Raw genomic sequence first — 23,851 nt, 5'->3', positions numbered from 1 at the left:
GACAAACGATATCACCAACATCAGAGGAATCTCTAACAGATTACTGAAAGTCCACCATCCAGCCAAAAAGCAAAACAAATATTTTATTTAACAAAAAAAATAGTGCAAGCTCTGAGTTACAAACATGTATTCATAAGTATCATCAATGTATTTCTCTGAGTACTGAATTTGAGGCATCGTGGTCGAGCGAACTAAAGGCGTGAATGATCTGAACCCAAAGAAAGGAAATAAGGGCCAATGATTCAAATCCATCCATAAATTGCAATTAAACGATACAGTATTTTTACCCACATAATGGAGACTAGCATTTAAGACAAAATAACAATAAACCCAGAAGTAATCCCTGTAAAGCCTGATTAAATATATAAAATGAAGGAATCTGCATCACGTTTTAGCGCAGGAAATGTAAAACAAATGCGACAGAGAATAGACTTACTCCAAACACTTAAGCGATAAAAGCAACACAAGATTTGAAGTATTCAAACTGTGTTAGTCATGCCTTTCATGAATTAACATGAATTCTTAGTCGTAGAATAGGCCTTAAGCCAGGGGCAGACCCTGCATCGCATTAGGTTGACCATAACAAAATATCCATTTTCATAATACACATTATCATCCACCCTTGCTTTCAACAATGTCCATTCACATGTTGCTATTCTTCCCCACTCTATGCCTTACAACTCCATGCCTTATAGCGTTTCCTTTGCAACATAAAATGCAAATGCTAATATAATATATCTTAAATTTAAATAAATTAGGTAAATTGTAATATACCATATAAATATCTTAAATTTTAATTTATTACACATCTTCCGCGTTATTAAAATCTCATTTTTACATTAATGAAATATTGAAATCTTATTGAAAATCATCAACTAAATTCAAATAACACCAAAATTGTCCTAAGTTAACTGTTCAGTAGACTAATATAGCATCTTTGATCCTTCAAATGATACGAATTGTAACCTATTTCAACATGATTTTTTTTTCAGAGAAAAAAAACCAGCATATATTATATTAAGATGATATAATGATATTAATAGCGAAACGATATCCACAAAATACCCGATGATGCAGGATCATTGAAATTGAATGAGAGAATATTTGTGAAAAAGAATCATTAGAACTGTCAATTTGTGGTTCTGTACAAAAATGGATATAGGTGTCTCCCCTTTTACATAAAAGATTAGGACCCTCATCCTTCCGATCTATTAATATGCTAACGAATATATGGTGTTGTCATTTTGATTTCAACACCCAATTTGGATTAGATGCTTTAGTCAACTGTTCTTCTGATGACATTCCGGCTTCACCTCATCCACAGAAACTTGGGAGTTGTATTATCATCACAGTGACATCATCTTGTGATTTTCTGGTTACTGCTACCTCTACAAGCTTTTTGCAGGCAGCTATAATGCCTCCTCTTAATGGTGCCAAATCAGGCTGCTTCTCAACGCAGAAAGGCCTGGCAATGTCCACGGCTTCCTGATTACTGACTTTATCCCACAATCCATCTGATGCCAAAATTAAAAATTCGCAATCAGATGTAATTTCAATCTTCCTAGTGTCTGGTTCAGCCGTTATCCATTCTTTCATGTGCGAATCGCCTATTCCCCTAGATACAGCTAGAGATCCCTGAACTCGCCAAGCTCCCTGCCGGTGATCCACAATTCCACCCAAATTCTCTATCCGTTGTCGCTCGTCCTCCCTTCCAGCTCGATGATCACAAGTAACAGCTTCAGAGGCACCGTTTCTGCTAATAACTGCTCGACAGTCCCCAGCATTGGAAACCACTAAGTTACCATCAATAATTAAAGCAGTGACACAAACAGTACCGCTGCCAACCTCCTGCTTCAAAAACTCTGCATCTGTTGTCAAGTATCCAGCTCTAACGGCCTGTTCGAGAGTGTTCTCTGTTTCATCTCCCAACCCGAGCATAGCATCTACAATATTTTGCCCAATATTTTGGGCAGCGAAAACTGCAGCTTCCCTCCCGCTATGACCATCAAAGACGCCAAAGAAAGCCTGTTTGGAATCACCCAGAACATTGACAATAACGTTGTGGGTATCCTCCATGAATTCTCGCCGCCCCTTTTTGCACGCGACTGCATAATGCAAACCTTCCTCGTTGACCTCCATCGGCTGTAGCATCACTGCGGACATCGCATTCAGGTCCAGCGATTGGAGTGGAATACGTAGCCTCTGCGGCCGTTTCCTATCTAGCGGAGATGAATGGCACTTGCGGGCAATGTGACCATTCTCCTCCGGGACACTGGCACAGACACAAGGAGAGACTACCTTCTTCTCCACCCTTTTGACCTGCTTCTCCTCGCTCTCGCTCTGCAGCAGATTCTCATCTCCGATGGTCAGCATAGACTTCAGCCGAGACTGCACAAAACTGCTCCTAGGCGTCTGGGAGCCATGGTTCCAGGGTGAACCAGACCGTATTTCAATATCACAATCGTGTATAGAACGATGTCTGTAGGAGTCGAAGACAGCTACAGTGCTTTCTGCTAAAATGCTAGCCATGTTCACAATGCTGCCTCTGAAAGTGAAGCTTCTTGTTGCGTCGCTTTGCTTGTACCGAGACAGTGAGCGTTTATATTGCGTTCAAGTAAAATCACATCTAGAATAAGTCAGCTGTTTAGAACTCGCCCAAAAAGAGTGGACGACGGCCCGGTCATAACAAGAAGGAAGATATATTCTTGTTATGCCGTTAACTGTTTAGCTATACCCAGGTGGGACATGACCCAGAAGGAAGATATATTCTTGTTATGCCGTTAGCTGTTTAGCTATACCCAGGTGGGACATGACCCAGAATCAACGTTACCTGTTTAGCTATACCCAGGGGGGACATGACCCAGAATCAACAAACCACCTTCGTTCACCATCCATCAAAAGCAAGATAAGGTGCATTTGGCATGTCCCTTTTTCACCTTCATGTGCTTGCAAAAATCATATATCCCTTTATTCTAGGGGTTCTCACACGCAAGGAAACATTAGTGATTTTCTATCTTGATCTTGTTTGCTTGGTAGGGATATTTAATTAATGGAAAAATATTAAGTTATGATTCATTTGGTTGAATAAGAATAGTTTGATAGGCAATTAATGAGATGGAAAAACATTAAATTAATGATTAGTTTATTGTATAATGTTTAATATTTTGTTAATTTTGATGTTATTGAAATGCTTATTGACTAGCAAGCAATCAATATATATAACAGGTATAATAGTGAAGTAAATTACAAGTTATGACTACTAGTATGCCAAATTAGCAGTTTGTTTCAACTCCTAATTACAACTAGCATGTCAAATTAGCAGTTTGTTTCAGCTCTTGATTAAGGGATTGAGTCAATATCCCTGTCAAGGGAGCACTTTCCAATTAGAGGTAGTTTATACCATATTTGAGGGTTATCATTTTTCACAAGGGCAAACTCTCAAATACAAGGAGAAGGAAAAATTTAGGGGATAAATTTAGCAAATGAATGGAATCACTATACCTTTGGCAAAAAAATATTCACTAATTTCCATAATTTCTAAAAATTATTTTGCCCAAAATTGATAGAATAAAATTATTATAACTTGAAAATCTTCAAAATTGTATATGAATTATACAAAATTATTATAAATTGGAATATTTGTGCAAAAATATTTTTCAATAATAAGGACTTGTAAAATTCGCCAAAGTTTCAAAACTTTGTGACAAATTTACATCCTTAAAATTTTCCATAGTTAAGTACTATGAACATTGTTAGGTTAGTTAGTTTCTTATCAAATAATATCTAAATTGCACAATATACTATTCATTTGTTATAAATAACCATTTTTCAGCCTTCCCTATTAAAGTAGTTCTTCCTTCTATCCATATTTCATTGAATCCTTGGATGATTTAATGATGTCATGAATGTGGTATCCTTCTTTTGTAGCCATGCTTGGCTCTACATCAACCAAACCATCTCAACTTGAAAAACAAATTCATATAAATATGGCATTCTTATTTTTGTGTTTATGAAAAGAAAGCCACTTTCCATTATTCCTCATACTTTTGCTCCAAAGAAAATAAAATTGACCGCTTTAGTAAATTGAATTGAATTGTTGGTGGCATACTCCTAATATAATAACAAATGCAAGTGTGTAAGTTTTCATAGTTTTTCTTTTCCTTTTTTTTCCTGGAAAATATTCGTAACTTTTTGTTATAGCAAAAAGTTACATGTAGTGTATGCATCAAAGTACACACATGTCCATATCTAAGAAAATAAATTGTAAAGTAGTATTTCTCATACTTCTTGTCAATGTGAGATAATATATACAAAAAAGTTGTGTAATATAAAAACATCATACTATTGAGATAAACCTGAAAAGAACTAGGCTATGTATGCCATCCACATAAAACTATGTAAATTGGACAAAGATAATCCCATGATGAAGTGAGGATGTTGGAACTCCTTAATGGTCCTAGCTACATGCTCTGAAATCTAGCAAGTACTCGGAGGATATCGAATGCTCTCCTTAGAGAGGAGGTTTGTTGCAGTTTTTTGTTCCATGCATGTGGAAGTGAGTATTATAATCAAAAGCCTATTTTATTTGTAAAACTTCTTCAAGAACTCGTAGCAGTGTGTGATTTTGAGAACCTTGTTTACCAATATTGAACCAATTTATAACAATTAAAGAGTCATCAAAACCCTGTTGAGAGAGAAAGTTGTTTTTGAAAGCCCAACATAAGAGAAGTTTGATTGAGAGAAGTTTAGCATAATTGTTTGACCCGTTACTCAAGTAAATCTTTGATTTCATAAAATGTTGTTAATTTATGTAGAGGAGAAAACCACCTCCGCAAATCCAATCTTCCTTGGAGGCTCCATTAAAAATAAGAACATGGAATATGCATGTTTATGGATTTTTCAGTAACGTTACAAGGAGCAATGAGTTGATCCTTTGAAGGAAGCATGTACAAATAGCACAAAGATGTGCAGATATAAGATTTGGCGTTGATTTAATGTCTTCAAATGTGATTTTATTCCTTGCCATCCAAATCCCACAATACATGAGGGGCGAAATGTTTATGTGTGTTATGTAACTAGATCACAAAAACAGAAGAAAATATAGTTCAACAACTTGAAAATAACCATATTCAAGGGGGAACCTTCTTTTACATCACATAAATGAATAATTCTTGAATTATTCAAATGACATGACCTCCTTCATATATATAAGAGCCTAAGGGGTAAAAACATAATTAGGACCTACGTAACAATAATAATGTAAGGGCTTAACAATAACAATAGTGGGCTTATATGGGGCACAATAATAACAATGTAGGGGCTACACTAGTATTGTAGGGACCTAACATGCCCCTTTCCTTCACAAAAATATTGTCCTTAACACTTGAGTAGTGATGGATGCTTCTGAATAAAATAGTTATCCTCCCATTTGGAGTCTTCAATGGGTAAGTTCTTCCACTTAATGAGATACTCTTAAATTGATCTATTCCATAGTTTTCAGATTCTTGGTTTTATGATTTCTTCAGGCTCCAATCTGATTTTTCCTTCCTCTTCAAGTTTTGGAAATATAGTTTGGATTGGAAGCTTGTCACCTATAAACTTCTTCAAGAGTGAAACATGGAAAATTAGGTGTACTTGCGAAGATGTAAGCAACTTCGATTTGTATTCCATAATACCAATATTTTGCAACACCTTGGAAGGACCAAATTATTTGGGTGATAAATTATCATCCTTCTTAGCTTACTTGAGGAACATTCGTTTATATGGTTTATTTGTAGAAATATCCAATTTCCCACATCAAAACTCTTTTCACTCCAATGTTGATCTTACAGTGGTTTCATTTGATTGTACACCATAGTTAGATTATCCTTTGAGAGTCAGAGAGCTTGTTGTTGATGCTCGATGTGATCTTCCACTACTTGAACCTTAGAGTTCTCTTTTAAAGGCAATATAATGGACGATGGATGATATCCATAAAGTTCCATAAATGGAGACATTTTTGCTATGGTATGGAAGGAAGTGTTATACCACCATTACAACAGAGGTAATTGCTTGATCCATTGTGTTTGTTTATTAGACACAAAGAAATGAAGATATTCTTCTAAACATTTATTCACTATCTCAATTTTCCCATCAAATTGAGGATAATAAGATGCAAATGTATGAATTGATTGAGTACCAAGACAAGAAAATAAATATGTCCATAAATTTACAGTGAAAATGGGATCTCGACCACTTATAATAATCTTTGGGTCTACATGTAGCATTTGAATTGTTTCTATGAATACAGTAACGATTGTACTAGCTTTGAAATATGAGTTAGTGCACAAAAATGCGCATACTTAGTAAGTCTATCAACTACTTCCATGATGGCAATATTTCCTTCAAACTCAGGTAAACATGTGATAAAATCTATTAAGACCTATTCCCATAGCTGACTTGGAATAGATAAGGGTTGTAAAGGACTTGGAGGCTTAATTGTCCCAACTTCATTTTGTTGGAAAACCAAAAATTCCACCACAAACTTCTAAATATCAAATTTATGTCCATCCTAAAAAAAACTCCTTCTTGACCCCGTGGGACATTTTTAAAAATACTGCATAGCCTCCTATAGGGGCAGTGTGAAATTCCCAAATAACATTTTTTTTAAGTTGGGAGTTCTTACATAGATATAAGTGATCTTTGTACCATGGTAAATCATTTTTCCAAATAAATGAAACAAATGCACTAGGATCTTGCTGCAACGTTTGAATGAGTGTCACTACGATGTTCATCTTATAATTGTTTCATTTGATTCTACACCATAGTTATGTTATCCTTTGAGAGTCAGAGAACTTGTTGTTGATGCTCGATGTGATCTTCCACAACTTGAACCTTAGAGTTGTCTCTTAAAAGAAAATCTAATGGACGATGGATGCTATCCATGAAGTGCCATAAATCGAGCAATATTTGGTGTGATATGGAAGGAAGTGTTACACCACCATTATGCTAGGGGTAACCACTTGATCCATTGTGTTCGTTTATTAGATATAAAGCAACAAAGATATTCGTCTAAACATTTATTCACTGTCTCAATTCTCCCATCAAATTGAGGATAATAAGATGAGTTATGAGTTGATTGAGTACGAAGACAAGAAAATAAATGTGTCCATAAATTTCCAGAGAAAATGGGATCTCGATCACTTACAATAATATTTGGATTTCCATGTAGCTTTTGAACTATTTCCATCAATACTATAGCGATTGTAATAGTGTTGAAAACATGAGATAGTGCACAAAAGTGTGTATACTTAATAAGTCTATAAACTACCAACATGATGACAATATTTCCTTCACACTCAGGTAAACCTTTGATAAGATCTATTAAGACCTATTCCCAATGATGACTTAGAATGGATAATGGTTTTAAAAGACTCAAGGCTTAATTGTCTCAACTTTATTTTGTTGGAAAACCAAACATTCCACCACAAACTTCTGAATATCAAATTTATGTCCATCTTGAAAAAAAACTCCTTCTTGACCATGTGGAACATTTTTAAAAATACTAATTTCCCTCCTATAGGGGAGATGAGAGGTAGCTGCGGTGAGGTAGTTGTGCCACAAGGAGGATTGCAATGCAGCTTGCTTGAAAAATGACCATTAGAAAAACTACAATCGATTCGATGAATACTTTTTCGTTACAAGGATTGGGGAAGTGCATTTAAGGCGCAAATATGGAAGGATATGTTGCCAAAATCACATTTATGAGCAAGATTTATGGTGGAATGAACATTATGAATTTAAATCAAGTTATAAATATTGCACCCCTCTCCACACTTGCCCACTTTGTTTCATGAGCATTTTCTATGTGTTGTTGTGCTTCAAGAGCCAAGTGAATTGCTGAATGTCCGGGCACCTGAGTTGGGAATAAGTTGAGCAAGAATTCCTGAAGAGAGGGGTATGAAATATCATGATTGCAACATTGTCAATCCCTGTTACAGCACCCAGGTCGCCGAGGAAAAAACCTATTGCCTCCGCAACAACGCAGAAAAAGCCACAGCAGGCCCTAGTTCAGCAATCGCCGCACAAAATCCCAACCTGGCATAGACATAAGGGTTGTATAGATAAGAACATGCATCCTATGGAACCCCAATACCTGAATGAAGAAAAGTTGACTATGGGGATTGAAGATATCAGCGAAGAGGGCGCAAAGCCAATTTCTCGGTTGTGGCCGTATATACCTCCAAGGAAACCAACTACCAAAGTAACTAAGAACCCTATATCGTTGAAATTAGAGGTATTCACACCTTTTCTGCCAGAGGAAGTACCTATTGAGGGTGACTTTTTGGCCCGGGTACCATTTCTTAAGATGGAGTGTTAAGGTCCCACCCTAACCCCCTTATTTATGTCATGGGATCATGTCATAGTCAAGAGTCAATAAAGCCCATATTAATATTTGTAAGTGGTTAACCCGCAATTAATGACGGGACCACAGTTAGTTGCAAATGGGCCGTAGTATTAGATAGATGGTATTAATAAAACCCTCGGTATTGGCCTGTGGTATTGCATGTATGAATCATATATAAAGGATAGAGACTCCCTGAGAGGAGCATTGGGTCTTATTATTGTAATCGAGCTCTGCTCTATTGGAGGTTGCCCCCTCGAAGAGGCATGTGAAGATTGCTCTCTAAATAATAAAATCATTGCTATTCTGTGTTTTGGGTATCTTTTTCTTCGCATATTCTGTATTTGGGTATTATTTTGCAGGTTAAGAGCATAACAAGTGGTATCAGAGCACTTTCCAGGGCTCGGTGGGATCTCCAATTTTTATAAAAATATTTTTTTTGGCTAGAGACGTGTTCCGGCATCTTTAAACCACGGGATCTGTCGTTGAGCGCATAAACCTGCGGATTTGGGGAGGCATGCACGCAGGAAATACAAGAGGTTGTCACGTCTGTTGGACTCCCTTGTAACCCCTGTGGGTACCCCTTCGAGTAGTAGCGCATTAGACAGAACCACGCACGGACAGTCTTCCACGTACCCTCTGGGTATATAGGAAGCCCCCTAGGCTCCCTTGAAACCTCACCATAGATAAACCTTCGGCCATCTTGGGGCTACAGTACACTGAGAACAACACTCGGAGAGATTACTCGCCCGTACGATAGGGTAGTCGGGTTGTACGGCTAAGGGTACGGTCGATCCTCCTTAGTTAGAGCCCTGAAACATTGGGCTGAGTACTACTGTCAGACCCTTATGTATATTGCGATCTGTAGCACCTGACACTCCTCTAGACCATAGTTCCCTTTTCTATCGGGGGATCACACATCATCTATTGCAGATCCGCGTGTGCAAAGATGTGTCGCAGCAGTAGAAATCAGTACCGCAGCTCCATCAGATCCGCAGCAGCAGTTGTTCCACCATTCAGATCTCTCAGATCCACCAGATCAGAGTTGTTGTGAAGGGTTCCTATACCGAGGTATACTTCACAGGACTTTTGGCAGCATTGACATTTTGAGGATTTAGCGACTGTAGTATTGATCAAGAAGGAGTAAAGCTCCGTTATTGGTGATCTAGCCAATCAGCATCAGGACGACGAGCTGAGCAAGGTGGTACCATTCAATTTATTAGTAAAAAAATTTTAGGCGGTCCCAATTTTTTTCATCAAGTTGGTGTATGGTAGAAACTAGAGCTCAAGCGATGGCCAATGGAAGGCTAGACAAACTTGAAGCAAATATGAGCTCCCTCCAACGTGAGATTAGCGGACTAAGTCTCCAGATACAGCAAGCACTCTCGAAGGGAAAGGAGCCAGCCCACGAGGAGGGGTATAATGGCCATGAATACCATGAGGGTGAGTCTAGCCACTCTCCTCACGTCTGGCACACCCATCCACCACCCAGTCAGCGACCTCCCAAGTTGGATATGCATAAATTTGACGGTTCTCACACATCCGCATGGCTAGCACAAATGGAGCAGTATTTCAAATTGAATCATATCCTAGATGATTGGACTAAGCTTATGGTGGGGACCATGTACTTGGACAATGAACGATGGCAATGGGGGGAATGGCATCAGCGTTGCAATGGACCTTTTCAGAATTGGGTCCAATTTACCAAAGCTCTTCGAAATCGCTTTGAACAGGAAGACTCTTTTTTGGGGCGTCTCACTAAGCTCGGACAGACGGGTACAGTGGATGAATATATTACCGCTTTTGAAGCCTTAGCCTTCCGCACTAAGGGTCTCACAGATGAGTTCTACACGGAATGTTTTATCAGCGGTCTTAAAGAAGCCATCAAAGCTCAAGTTCTACTCCACCACCCTCCCACGTGGACAGAGGCTTGCCAGGTAGCTCGTAAGGTGGAACGTGCATTAGCAGCCCAATACAGCCGCCCCAATTTCCCCGCTAAAGGTCATCCCCCACAGGCTCCCAACACGACTCAGACACTTAAGATTCAAAAGGTGTCACTTGCGGAAATGGCTGAAGGAAGGAAGCAAGGACTATGTTACTACTGTGATGAAAAATATTCCCCGGGTCATAAATGCAAGGAGCCCAAGTTTTTTCAAATAGATGCCACTAACTATAGCTCCACCGAGGAAGATCCACCACTTGAGGAACCGGAGGCGATCGAAGAAGACAACCAAAAGGAGATTGTATCTAATGAACCAGTTATTTCGCTAAATGCGTTGGCAGGAATTTCTTCCCCTCAAACTCTCAAAATCAGGGGTTTTCTTAAACATCGCCCAGTAGTAGTCTTGATTGATAGTGGAAGTACCCATAATTTCATCCATCAAAAAATCGCAGAAGCAATGCATTATTTTGTACGGGCAGTCTCTAACTTCCAAGTCCAAATTGCAGATGGGGGCACAATGAAATGTGAAGGCCGCTGTGAAAATGTCAAACTTCAAATGGGGGATTATCAGTTGAAAACCCACATGTTTGCCATACACATGGGGGGTTGCGACATTGTCCTAGGCGCTGAATGGCTCCGCACTCTTGGGCCAATCACAATGGATTTCCAGGAGTTATATATGAGTTTTAAGCAGAACAACTCCACACATACCCTCCATGGACTCCAGGTGGGAGCCCCTTCTATCATCATCTCGCATAGGATGGAAAAATTATTAAAAAAGGGCCATCATGGAGTGGTTGCTCAATTTAATGCCATCCAAGTAGTCGAAACCCTGTCTCTGCCAATTCATCCTGAGATGCAACAGATTTTAAATAACCATCGGACGGTCTTTGAAAAGCCTCATGAGCTTCCACCCTCGCGAGGGGAACATGATCATAGCATCACCTTGGTTCTAGGGGCCCAACCCCCAAATGTGCGGCCATACAGATATCCGTTCACCCAAAAGAATGAAATAGAAAAAATCATTAAGGAATTGTTGGAAGCAGGTGTCATTCGTCCCTGCATTATTCCTTATTCATCCCCAGTGGTCATGGTCCTCAAGAAAGATGGGGAGTGGCGGATGTGTCCCTACTTCAGGGCCCTCAATAAGTTGACAGTCAAAGATAAATTTCCCATCCCGGTGGTTGACGATTTGCTGGACGAACTCAATGGGGCTCAATTCTTCACTAAGTTGGATCTTCGCTCAGGCTACCACCAAATTTGCATGAAGGAAGTCGACATTCCCAAGACGGCTTTCAGAACTCATGAAGCCCATTACGAGTTCCTGGTCATGCCATTTGGTCTCTGTAATGCCCCCTCTAATTTTCAGAGCCTTATGAATCACATTCTCAAACCATATCTCAGAAAATTTGTCCTTGTCTTCTTCGATGACATCCTCATCTATAGTGGCACTTGGGCGGCACATCTTCAGCATGTAGATCTACTCTTGCAACTGCTCCGCAAGCATAAGTTATTTGTCAAGATGTCTAAGTGTTCGTTTGGCATGGAAGAAGTTGAGTATTTGGGCCACATTGTGGGGCGTGAAGGTGTTAAGGTGGACCCCAAAAAGATCCAGGCAATGCAAGAATGGCCTCAACCTAAGACCTTGAAGAGCTTGAGAGGATTTTTGGGTCTCATAGGCTATTATCGTAAATTTGTCCGCAACTATGGCCGCATAGCGAAGCCCCTCACTCAACTCCTAAAGAAAAATTCCTTCTTCTGGAACAAGGAAGCACAACAGACATTTACCGCTCTCAAAAACGCCATGTGTTCCACTCCAGTCTTAGAACTACCTGACTTCACCAAATCCTTTGTCACTGAATGTGATGCTTCAGGTACAGGTATTGGGGCGGTCTTAATGTAGGAAGGGCGACCATTGGCCTTCACAAGCCAACAACTCAGTGGGAGGAATCTGGGCCAACCTACCTACGAGAAGGAAATGATGGCCATATTACATGCAGTCGAGACCTGGCGACCTTACTTATTGGGGCGACGTTTCCAAATCCGCATAGATCATCACAGTCTTAAATATTTTTTGGATCAACGCCTATCCTCCCCACAACAAAATAAATGGTTAGCCAAAATGCTGGGATATGATTATGAGATCATTTACAAGAAAGGGAAAGACAACAGTGTAGCAGATGCATTATCTCGCCAATTTGAGGAGGAAAGTACTATGCTCGCAATTTCCCTCCCCATTCCAGACTGGATTGAAGAGGCTCGCAGGGAATGGTTTTCACACCCCAGGCTCTCCCAACTCATTTCTCAATTACAAGTAGATCCTAATTCCAGCAAGGGCTACTCGTGGCAGAATGATATTCTTCACTACAAGGACAGAGTTGTAATATCACCAACATCCACCCTCAAACGTCGCATTTTGGCAGAATTGCACTCATCTCCCATTGCAGGACATTCGGGCTTTCAGAAGACGTATGCTCGCACCAGAAGATCATTTTTTTGGACAGGCATGAAACAGGACATCCTTACTTTTGTAGCAGAATGTGATGTTTGTCAACGCCACAAAGGGGAAACCGTCAACACAACAGGCTCATTACAACCATTGCCCATTCCGGCATCAATTTGGACGGAGGTTTCTATGGATTTCATTACAAGTCTTCCAAAGTCACAGAACAAGTCAGTCATCATGGTGGTTGTGGACCGACTGTCGAAGTATGCTCATTTCTGCGCCCTACCCCACCCGTTTACACCAACTTTGGTTGCTCAATCTTTCATGGATCAGATCTTCAAATTGCATGGCATGCCCACTTCTATTGTGTCCGACCGCGACCCGATCTTCACTAGTAATTTTTGGCAGGAACTCTTCAGAATACAAGGCACTCAACTCAAACTCAGTACTTCATATCACCCGCAAACAGATGGTCAAACCGAAGCCGTCAACAAATGTCTAGAAACCTACCTTAGGTGTTTCACTTCAGAAAAGCAACACCTTTGGGTACAGTGGTTACCTCTGGCTGAATGGTGGTATAACACCAACTATCATGCCGCCACCAAAATGACTCCCTATGAAGCAGTCTATGGTCAACTTCTGCCTTCCCCTACTTCTTATCTCAAGGGGTGCTCCAAAGTACAAGCAGTGGATCAACTCCTACAACACCGCGCAACCATGCTCGCCCATCTTAGAGAGAATCTTCATCAAGCTCAGAACCACATGAAGCAACAGGCCGACCAACATCGCTCAGAGTGCCAATTTCAAGAAGGGGATCAGGTCTTTTTGAGGCTACAACCATGTAAGCAAACATCACTCAAAGACAAGGGTTGTCAAAAGCTCTCTCCAAAATTCTACGGACCATACCAAGTACTTCAGCGCATTGGAGAAATGGCTTACAAGTTGGCTTTGCCACCTACGGCAAAAATCCATCCAATTTTCCATGTATCGTGCCTCAAGAAAGTGATTGGGAACAATTGCCGAGTTCAAGCCAGTCTACCTGAATTGGACGAAGAAGGGTCAATTTGGCTTCAACCCGAACAGGTTCTAGATACACGAGACAAGCACCTACGCGGCTGCATGATTAAGGAAGTCCTCGTCAAATGGAAAGACACCTCTCCGGAAGATGCAACTGGGGAACCAGCCACTATTCTTCAGCAGTTTCCGCAGCTTCAACCTTGAGGACAAGGTTTGTCTTAAGGGGGAGGGCATGTTAGGGTCCCACCCTAACCCCCTTATTTATGTCATGGGATCACGTCATAGTCAAGAGTCAATAAAGCCCATATTAATATTTGTAAGTGGTTAACCCGCAATTAATGACGGGACCAGAGTTAGTTGCAAATGGGCCATAGTATTAGATAGATGGTATTAATAAAACCCACGGTATTGGCCCGTGGTATTGCATGTATGAGTCATATATAAAGGATAGAGACTCCCTGCGAGGAGCATTGGGTCTTATTATTGTAATCGAGCTCTGCTCTATTGGAGGTTGCCCCCTCGAAGAGGCATGTGAACATTGCTCTCTGAATAATAAAATCATTGCTATTCTGTGTTCTGGGTATCTTTTTCTTCGCATATTCTGTATTTGGGTATTATTTTGCAGGTTAAGAGCATAACATGGAGGATTGTGATTTAGGTGATCATGAGAAATTTCCACAATTAGAACATAGTAAATACCTGAAATCAATATACTATGAGGAGGCGAGCGTCAAAAGGCTAGAAACAATTAAGTGTTCAGCTAATATTGAGCGCGCAGTGTTTCTCAACATGTTGTATGTCCCACATTTTAGACACAACATTATCAATAGCATCTGTGTGCGCTAGTTGTTAGCGCTGGTTCATCATGGGTGCCTCTCGCTGAGAGGGCATCATCCCAATTGATGATATGTTGGTCCAAAGAATCACAACGCTACCTTATCAGGGCATGAACCCCGCAAACGATTTTGTGGGGAAGTCAAGGGAGAAACATCTCGCGAATGAGATGAAGAGCTACTTCGGGTTGGTGAATAAGTCACAGGGACACACCATTAGCTCTATATCAAATGAAGCTGTGAAGTTTGTTGGATAGATCTTGGCGGGAAAAATAATGAGGAAGTGTCATGCTGATGAAGTACCGACACTAGTGGTATCCTTAGCTACGCAGTGCAACTAGGGCGTCCAATTCAATTGGGCCAAGTACCTCTATCAAGAATTCTTGGAGGATTATCGCAAAGCCGAGGAGGAAGGGAAAGCGTTCTACTGTGCGTGGCTACTATTATTGATCGCGTTGATAGCCTGGAGGATGCCATAGGATCCTCAGTTCCCAACGACGGATCCAGACTTGTGCGAGGCTACATAATTCACCTTGCTATTGGAAACGAAGGACCTTGATGGTGTCATCAAAACCAAGATGTTCTCGGTACTGTTTGAATCAAAATTGTGTATGGTGATTAACCAGAAACCATGGTTGTCACCCACTTTGTTCAATGAATATCAGTGCATTACATATTTTAAGGTCAATTTCCATCATGTATACATCGTGCGAGGTGTGATATGATGAATACATGGACGACGTTTCTGTTTTTTCTCACCAAGGATGATATTGCACACTTAGTCATTAAGTGGTCGGCTGCCTGGCTTCTTTCCATAGATGTTGTCGAATGTATCATGGGGACTAATGATGAAGGCGTAGTAGACACTAGTAAACCAGCACTAAAGGAAAAGAAGAAGTGACCATTGATATGAAGAAAAATACCGTGGAGGAACTAGAGGGCGATCACGACAAAGAGCCACATATCGAAGAACTGGATCAGGGTACTAAATACCCCTTTGTGGACCTGGAGAATTTTGGTTCTCCTTTTATTCTTAAAAGGTGAAAAAAGTAAGGTGCAGGAGGCAAACACAAGAAGCACGAGTCTGATAATACTGCCAATGTCGAGGCCATGGTCCTTGTTCGGATTGTGACAGAAGAAATTTGGGGTCCATATTGAAGATCACTATTCATTGTTTTGTCAAATTTCCAAGCAAGCCTCATGGGGTTTCAGGTTCAGGCAATCCATGTTCAAGCAAGCATGGTTCAAGTGAGCCGCTCTTAAGCGATCATGAAGCGAACAACATCAGGTAGAGTGCAGTCAGTCCTCACCTCAGAGCTCCATGTTGTGCCCCTTTCTGATGGATCCTTATATTTAAATGAGGCCGCAGAACGGGAGAGCGCCCAGCTTCCCAAATACATAAGTATTAACCATGCAATGCTCCCCCTATCCAGACTGCATGAGTTACAACAAGGTGTAGCAGATGAGCTTAAGGTGCGAGAGAAACGAGATCTCATGGTGATCAACGATGCACAGATCACTAGTGAACAAATATGTGATGAAAAGCATAGAGCTCTCCAAGACCATGATTAGGTAGCTGCAAGACGCACGCAACTAGAGCAAGCCATTTCCCGAGAATGGAGTGAGCTCCCCAAGATCCAGATTCAATCGGAGCTCATTTATGAAGTTAAGGTGTAGCAATTGGAAAATGTGTTTGGAGAATTTATTGGGTGTGGAGCCTGATTATCTTCTTTATTCAGAGGTATTTTCACACTGGACCCCATTTCGTAATGTGGCGACAACAACGCCCATCTATGTGCACTGTTAGGCAAATCTAAGGGGGAGGGGGGTGCCCATGTAAAATTTCCATGTAAAATGTTGTAATTTCATAGTCAATCTTGGTCGTTCATTAGGCAGAAATATGACGATAGAAATTATGTTTAATTTCTGCTTTTTTGTCCTAGAAGGCAACCCCTCACTATATATGAGGGAATTATATTGTGTCTATGTATATGTGTCTTCTGAGCAAGGAAGAGAGAGGATATTGAAATAGAAGAGGCAATTACAGCATATCTGATGTAGGTTGCATCTCTACATTTTGCTAGATAATATCAAAGGAAGGACTGGTTGTTTCTCCATGGACGTAGCCCAAATTGGGTGAACCACATATATCTGTGTCTCTCTTGTTTCATGTGTTTCCTGTGTTTATATTTCTGCAATATTTTATGTGTTCCATTACTCTGTAATATATATTTTCTAACTGAATTGAAAGCGCAAGTTGATAGTGTGTTCTTCGATCTCCAACTCCAAATTACTGAGAATCAATTGAATCTATATCCCACCACACCACGAGAGATCAAATACCAGTGAGACATTACCATCAGAATTGACAGGGAAAAGCTCGATGCTGCAACAAAGGAGTGTAGCCAGTTATTCAACGAAGCTCTAGAACTATGCTCTTTGTTGAAGGAGGACCCACATGTAAAGAACATCTAAGTTTCATTCAGGATAAGTAGCTATAGTACGATGATATAAAGGAAACGACGCACACCCTATCCCCTATGCAACGATTCGCCCATTGAAAGAGGGCACATCCCTGCAAGGACAGATCGAGCAGTTATGGAAGAAGATGCAGATCATCACTACACAAATGAATCCATGGGACGAAGAAGTAGGGTAGTTGTCACAAATATTGGAAGGCACGCTTAAGAGCATGCAACAGATGTAGAGAACCATCATCTTAGCAGCAAATGGGCCAACTACGTCAAAGTTGGTGGAAAAAGTGTGATAGGCAATTGTTTAATGCACGGAGAAGCTTCACCTAGTGAAGTGTTCATTCAAAAACCTAAAAGCAAAGATCCAAAGTGTACAAGCAGAGTGACTCAAGGATGAGCCACATAATTATGTCGGGGGCCTGTAGGGATGGGGTCCACTGGGTAAAATTTTGTTAAAATAATGTAAGTCTCTGCATTTTGAGGAGCGGAGCGCAAGTAGCGCAGGACAAATAAGAGTCAAGGGGTTTTAGGAAGGTCAAAACCCCTTATTTTTTGATATTCGTCCATGGTTTGTAGACGATGGTATTGTAATAGTGAAGGATATATAAAGAGATGTCTTAGAAAGTCTAAGGAAATCAATTAATCACTTGTTATGATATGATTTTGGGTCTGTAGTTGTTGATATTTTTGTGTTTTTTGGGGAATTAGAAGGCTCCTATAGTTATGTGTGCGGAGAGCTTGGTAAGTCCGCAACTGAGTGTGTAGGCCCCGACAGTTGTGTGCACAGGGTCTCGAAAGGTTGTAATAGAAGGTCTGAAAGAATAGAAAGATATTCAAAGAAAATCTATGTATATTTTTATGCACTGTGTAATTTCTGTATTTACACGTGACTGTATGATAATTGTCTATATTTTATCTTAATTACGCCACGAAGATCTAGATCAACTATTAGATGTTGTTTTATGCATGATTAGATAGTTACGTGAATTTTATACCTTTCTCTTGGAAATAATACTGAGAGGGGGGGTGAATCAGTATTATCAGATCAATAAAACTTTTTCTTTTCCATACTTAGATACATATACGCTACTTCATTCAAGGGAACCTGCGTGTATACACAATTGTGTCTAATGCAACTAGCGTATATCCAAAATACTTATGATTCAGTTAATCCATTAAATGTTGATCTTTAGTTAGTGCATCAGAACTTCATTAACCATATGAACAGTAAGCATGTGCAGTAAAACAGAAAAGATCATCACACACAAGAAGCACACATGAACACCATGATATAAGGCAGAAACCCAATGTGGGTGAAAATCACCTGCTGCAAGTCGTCTCTATCTTCTTTCAATAAGATACTTCATTTTACAATATTTTGTACTGGTGTAGTCCTTTACCACTACGCAGGCTTCTACCTGCAGAAGGCTACAACCCTCTCTCGTTTTCCAGACTCTCCTTGATGGGAGCTACAACCCCCTTAGCTCTTGTACTAGCTGATCCATTCACTAGTACGCAGGTGCCTTCCTACTAAATGCTCCAACCTTCACTTGTTCTCCACCTGCTACAGGAAGGGAGCTACTACCCCCTTTGCTCTTGTACTAGTTGATGTACTAGTACATAGACACCGGCCTACAATCTCCTTTCACCCTCCAGGGACCACATTTCATACATTTTCAGACTGGATACTCCTAAAGCACAACACAATAATCTGAAGGCAACGTTTCATCAAATTTTCATACTGGAACCATAAATATCATTGAAGCACAAAACAATCAATACTAGCATCATCAATTTCTGAATCACTGAAACACTGAAACCCTGTCAAAAACACAGTCACCAGAACACAGAGCAGACATAGAACTCTGCAATAACAATCAGACCCATCTGCAACTTCAAATATCATACTTTACAATTTATACACTACTACGATGAATCAAACCCGCATACATACACGCTTTTTCCAGGTCCAACCTGCGTACAGATCTAAAAATATTTTCTTATAACTTTGCAGCTGTACCAGACATCAGTCATATTCATATCATTTATAGAAAGTTACGTGTGTCAGTATGCAGATCTAGAATAAGCATTATCAACCATATAAAGATAGTTCATTTCAAACCATTTGATCTCGATCTCTCCTTAGATCTTGTTCTCCATCAACCGGTGAGATCCCTTCTTAGCTCAGATCAAGAAATGCATCATCAACCCATAACCTGCATAATGGATCTCATCCTTCCTAATATATTCAAGACTTTTTCGATGTCCTTGCCTAATGATCTTCTTCTCCTTTTATAGTCTTAGGCCTTGCTCAATAAAATGGTCCAAAACCATAACAAACCAATACCATGGACCAAATACTTGGGATCAACACGTTTGACAAGGTACCATGGTCCAAAACCATAGGTTCAAATACCAAGGACTAACTACCACGGACCAAAAGTAAGTTCTCCAACATATACGCGCTTTTCCTTGCATGAAAGTGCGTGTATATGCATACGCGCCTTTGTAACATCTGACCCGCATGTATACACGGCTTGGTCACGATGAACCTATGTATATATATTTTCTCTTCATACATGTAGTCTGATCATCAAATCCTTGCTGCTGACCTGCTGCACTATGATCTGTCATCTGTGTGATTTTCCATCAATGAGAACACATGTCTCATAATGCCAACAATCTCCCCCTTTGGACTTGATGGCAAAGCTGACTTGTCACACTTAGAAATATCATCTAATTCCTTTGAGCTTGTCCTGCATCTCATGCATTCAATCACATCTGATATCTCTTCTGAAGATTCATCTAGTTATAACTAAGTGAGGTGTTCTTCTATGAGTTGGTTGCCATCAAGTAAAACACATGCATCATAATGCCAACAATCTCCCCCTTTGGACTTGATAACAACAACACCAAATCACTCTCCCCCTTTGACATCAAAGGCAAAGGGTTGTGCACCCCCTAAGTACATGCTGAAATCTCTGCCCTGCTGTCCTGACCATGCTCCCCTTGACTGTAGGCAAGATCTGCAAAAATATGTTCTTCAAAAGGAACCATGACTTATACATCATAAACGACCTTCCTATCACCAAAAGACTCAATACATACATCCATCACACAACCGGGTGGGGATCATACATCAGAAATTTACATATGACAACCTAAGAGAATAACATCATTCGTCCCAGGCATAGTGGGGAAACCAAAATAGGCCGTTACATGACCTTGATAGAAAGAAGATAGACATGACATAGAGACGAAATATCAAGACTATGTAAGTCACCAATAACTACTATCAGCAGCATCAGTCAATCACTGTACAGATCAACAACCATGTTCTCCTTTCTGCAGCTGATCGACCTGAACCAAAAATAGCTTGAGTACTTGAACCAAGAGCTTCTAAAGATATGCGAACAATGCATTATTAGAAGATTATCTGCTCTCCCTGAACCTGTGCCAGATGGTCTTTGTCGGACCCAAATCAGACAAACTTCAACCAGAGCCTGTCCCTACTGATATCCATCAAACATCCAAATTAACATATACGCGACTATATCTACAGAAACATGCGTATATACGCGGATACTACTCATGGAACTCACGTACAACCACTTCCAGATCAGCAACCTATAACAAAGTATGTCTGCATCAATTCATCCCTTTGAACAAAATTCTGCATATATAATACAGATTCATTCACATTATATCATGTGTGAAACCACCATAGCCATTTCATCAAGATCTACATGATTCAAGTATCATTACTTGGGAACATCTGCATCAATCAACATATGAAAGTATCAACCTATCATCATATAGATAAGAACACATCATCATGTCTCCAACAAAGAAACTTTGAGTAGTCATCCATGTATCAGCACTATGTATCTTGAGCTCAAGATCTTTTGTCAAGGCTTCTTTAAATCATCAACTTCAACAATCCTCATCCACATGAGCACCAAGAACTATAGGAATCCTGCATCAAATTGTATTATATGATCTTTATGCATATGAGGATAGCAGCATATGAGAAACTCATCATGAAGTTGTGTATTCAAGCTTTGTACTTCTCCTTATCCTTATGAAGATCACCATGTAAGCATCATATATGCATCATCTAAGAATCAATCCACAAATATGATCTAAACATCTACTATGTAACCCCAATAATCATATGGACAACTCATAACCACATCATAGTAAGATATATCATTTAGCCATATAAACATCATCACCAAGGACTATTAACCATAATGCCAACAATGCAGTATTAAATGCATATGCTCCCCCTCAACCTGTGCCATTTGTTAGATCTTTTTCTTTAGCCTGTCCCCACTGCATTTCTTCAGACAATCATATATGCGACTGTGTAGTATCCAACTCATGTATATACACAACCTCCCTTTAAGAAACTTGCGTATGAGATTCAAGACACTGAAGTTTTATACTTTCAGCTCCCTCTGAATCTGTTATGTTTGTGCTATGTTGTGTCTGAGTACATTGTGTTGTGCCACATATTTCTGACTGTACTTCCTTCTTCTTCTATATCTTTAAGTGTGATGACGTTTTCTCCTTTTGGTGTGATTTCCGTACTTTGTTCCTGCATTCCTTTGCTATATGTCCAAGCTTGTTTCATGCATAACATCTTACGTGTTTCATATTCCTCCTGTAGCAATCAGCAGATTTGTGACCAAACATATTGCAAGCAAAGCAATATCCATTAAAGTACTTGGAATGTGATGATCTTTATATGTGATGATCTTGAACCATTCTTCTTTTGCATCTAGCTGCAACATGTCCAAGATTATGACATTCATAACATTCAATATTATTAAATGGCCGACTATTACTTCCATAGTTAGGAGTAAAAGTTTTTCTTTGAAGAATCTCTTTCTTTGATTGTTGACCTCTCATATCTCTCATCTCCTTGTTGATCATTTTAGATTTCTCTCTAGAGTTCCTTGCTTCACCTTGTGAACTAGATTCACCTTCAACAGTTTCATGGAAACCCAGACCAGTCTTGATGGCAGGAGACCTTTGACTACTAAGAATATCATCCAAGGCTTTAGTACTATTTTGAAATCGTAACAGTTTATCCTTTTCTTCTAATTTACCCTTTAAGATATTTACCTCAATCTGAAGTTGTTCTTCCTTTTCCAAACATTGCTTCTTCAATATTTCTTCAGACTTTCTTCCTTCTTCCATTTTTTGCCTTAGTTTGAGAATCTCCTTTTTTTGTTCTTCATTTAGATCCTGCTGCATTTGACGAATTTTGAAGGCACATTCCAGCTGAGATTTTAAGCTGATAACTTCGATTACCTGTTTTTCAATAGCTTGGAGTAGATCTTTATTCTAGTTCTTTGATTCTTCAAGATTTTGTTTTAGCGAGTGGATCGTGGCTTCAAGACTTTCATAGTAACTGGATCTATCTTTGAGTTTCTTGATGGTTGTGCTTCTTTCATTGACTTCATCTCTTAGTGATGTTACTTCATCCTGCAACTTTTGATATTTGTCCTTGAATAACTTCCTTACCTTGTTTCCTTCCTCTAGTTGGGCTTTTAGTTTGGTAGCTTCTTCTTTGAAGTCACATTCCCTTTTGTTCAATAGATCTTGTTGATCTCTGATTTTATCTAAAAGCCTTTTAAATTCTGCCTCTATTTGATATCTTTCTTGTTCACCCATAAGAGCAAATTCAGTTGTTTCGCTATCACTTTAATCTTTTCCAAATGGATAGAGAGCTAGAACATTAGAGGATAGCAAATTCATACCTGATAGTTCATCTTCATTCTGAAATGATTCTGAATCTGAAGAGCTTCTTACACCTAATCCCCAATCGATTCTCCCACTGTCAAGGTTCTTCTGAGATGTCTTCTTCTGCTTATGTGCTTTCTTCTTAAGCTTCTTTCCCATTGTTCCACGGATCTCCTTTAAGCGATCAAGCCTCTACTAAAGGATCGACTCTGAAACCAATTATTGGAAATAATACTGAGAGGGGGGGTGAATCAGTATTATCAGATCAATAAAACTTTTTCATTTCCATACTTAGATACATATACGCTACTTCATTCAAGGGAACTTGCGTGTATACGCAAATTTGTCTAATGCAACTAACGTATATCCAAAATACTTATGATTCAGTTAATCCATTAAATTTTGATCTTTAGTTAGTGCACTAGAACTTCATTAACCATATGAACAGTAAGCAGGTGCAGTAAAACAAAACAGATCATCACACACAAGAAGCACACATGAACACCATGATATAAGGTGGAAACCCAATGTGGGTGAAAACCACCTGCTGCAAGTCGTCTCTATCTTCTTTTAATAAGATACTTCATTTTACAATATTTTGTACTAGTGCAGTCCTTTTCCAGTACGCAGGTTTCTACCTGTAGAAGGCTACGACCCTCTCTCGTTTTCCAGACTCTCCTGGATGGGAGCTACAACCCGCTTAGCTCTTATACTAGCTGATCCATTTACTAGTACGTAGGTGCCTGCCTACTGAATGCTCCAATCTTCACTCGTTCTCCAGCTGCTACCGGAAGGGAGCTACTACCCCCCTTGCTCTTGTGCTAGCTGATGTACTAGTACGTAGGCGCCGACCTACAATCTCCTTTCACCCTCCAGGGACCACATTTCATACATTTTCAGACTGGATACTCCTGAAGCACAACACAATAATCTGAAGGCCACGTTTCATCAAATTTTCATACTGGACCCATAAATATCATTGAAGCACAAAACAATCAATAATAG

The 23,851-nt window shown here is 39.8% G+C and overlaps 1 pseudogene; it reads right to left on the bottom strand.

Annotated features, from left to right (window-relative positions):
• Positions 1-1,314: 1,314 nt before the first annotated feature.
• On the bottom strand, positions 1,315-2,529 carry LOC149211750 (putative protein phosphatase 2C 53 pseudogene; annotated as a pseudogene).
• Positions 2,530-23,851: the final 21,322 nt, after the last annotated feature.

The sequence above is a fragment of the Pinus tabuliformis genome, chromosome 1_1 (assembly GCF_031772625.1).
Source record: "Pinus tabuliformis cultivar Carrire ecotype Pingquan chromosome 1_1, CPIR1, whole genome shotgun sequence".
Classification (NCBI taxonomy): Eukaryota; Viridiplantae; Streptophyta; class Pinopsida; order Pinales; family Pinaceae; genus Pinus; species Pinus tabuliformis.
Note: the sequence above shows the minus strand (reverse complement) of the source record. Positions and strands in the feature narration are given on the sequence as shown.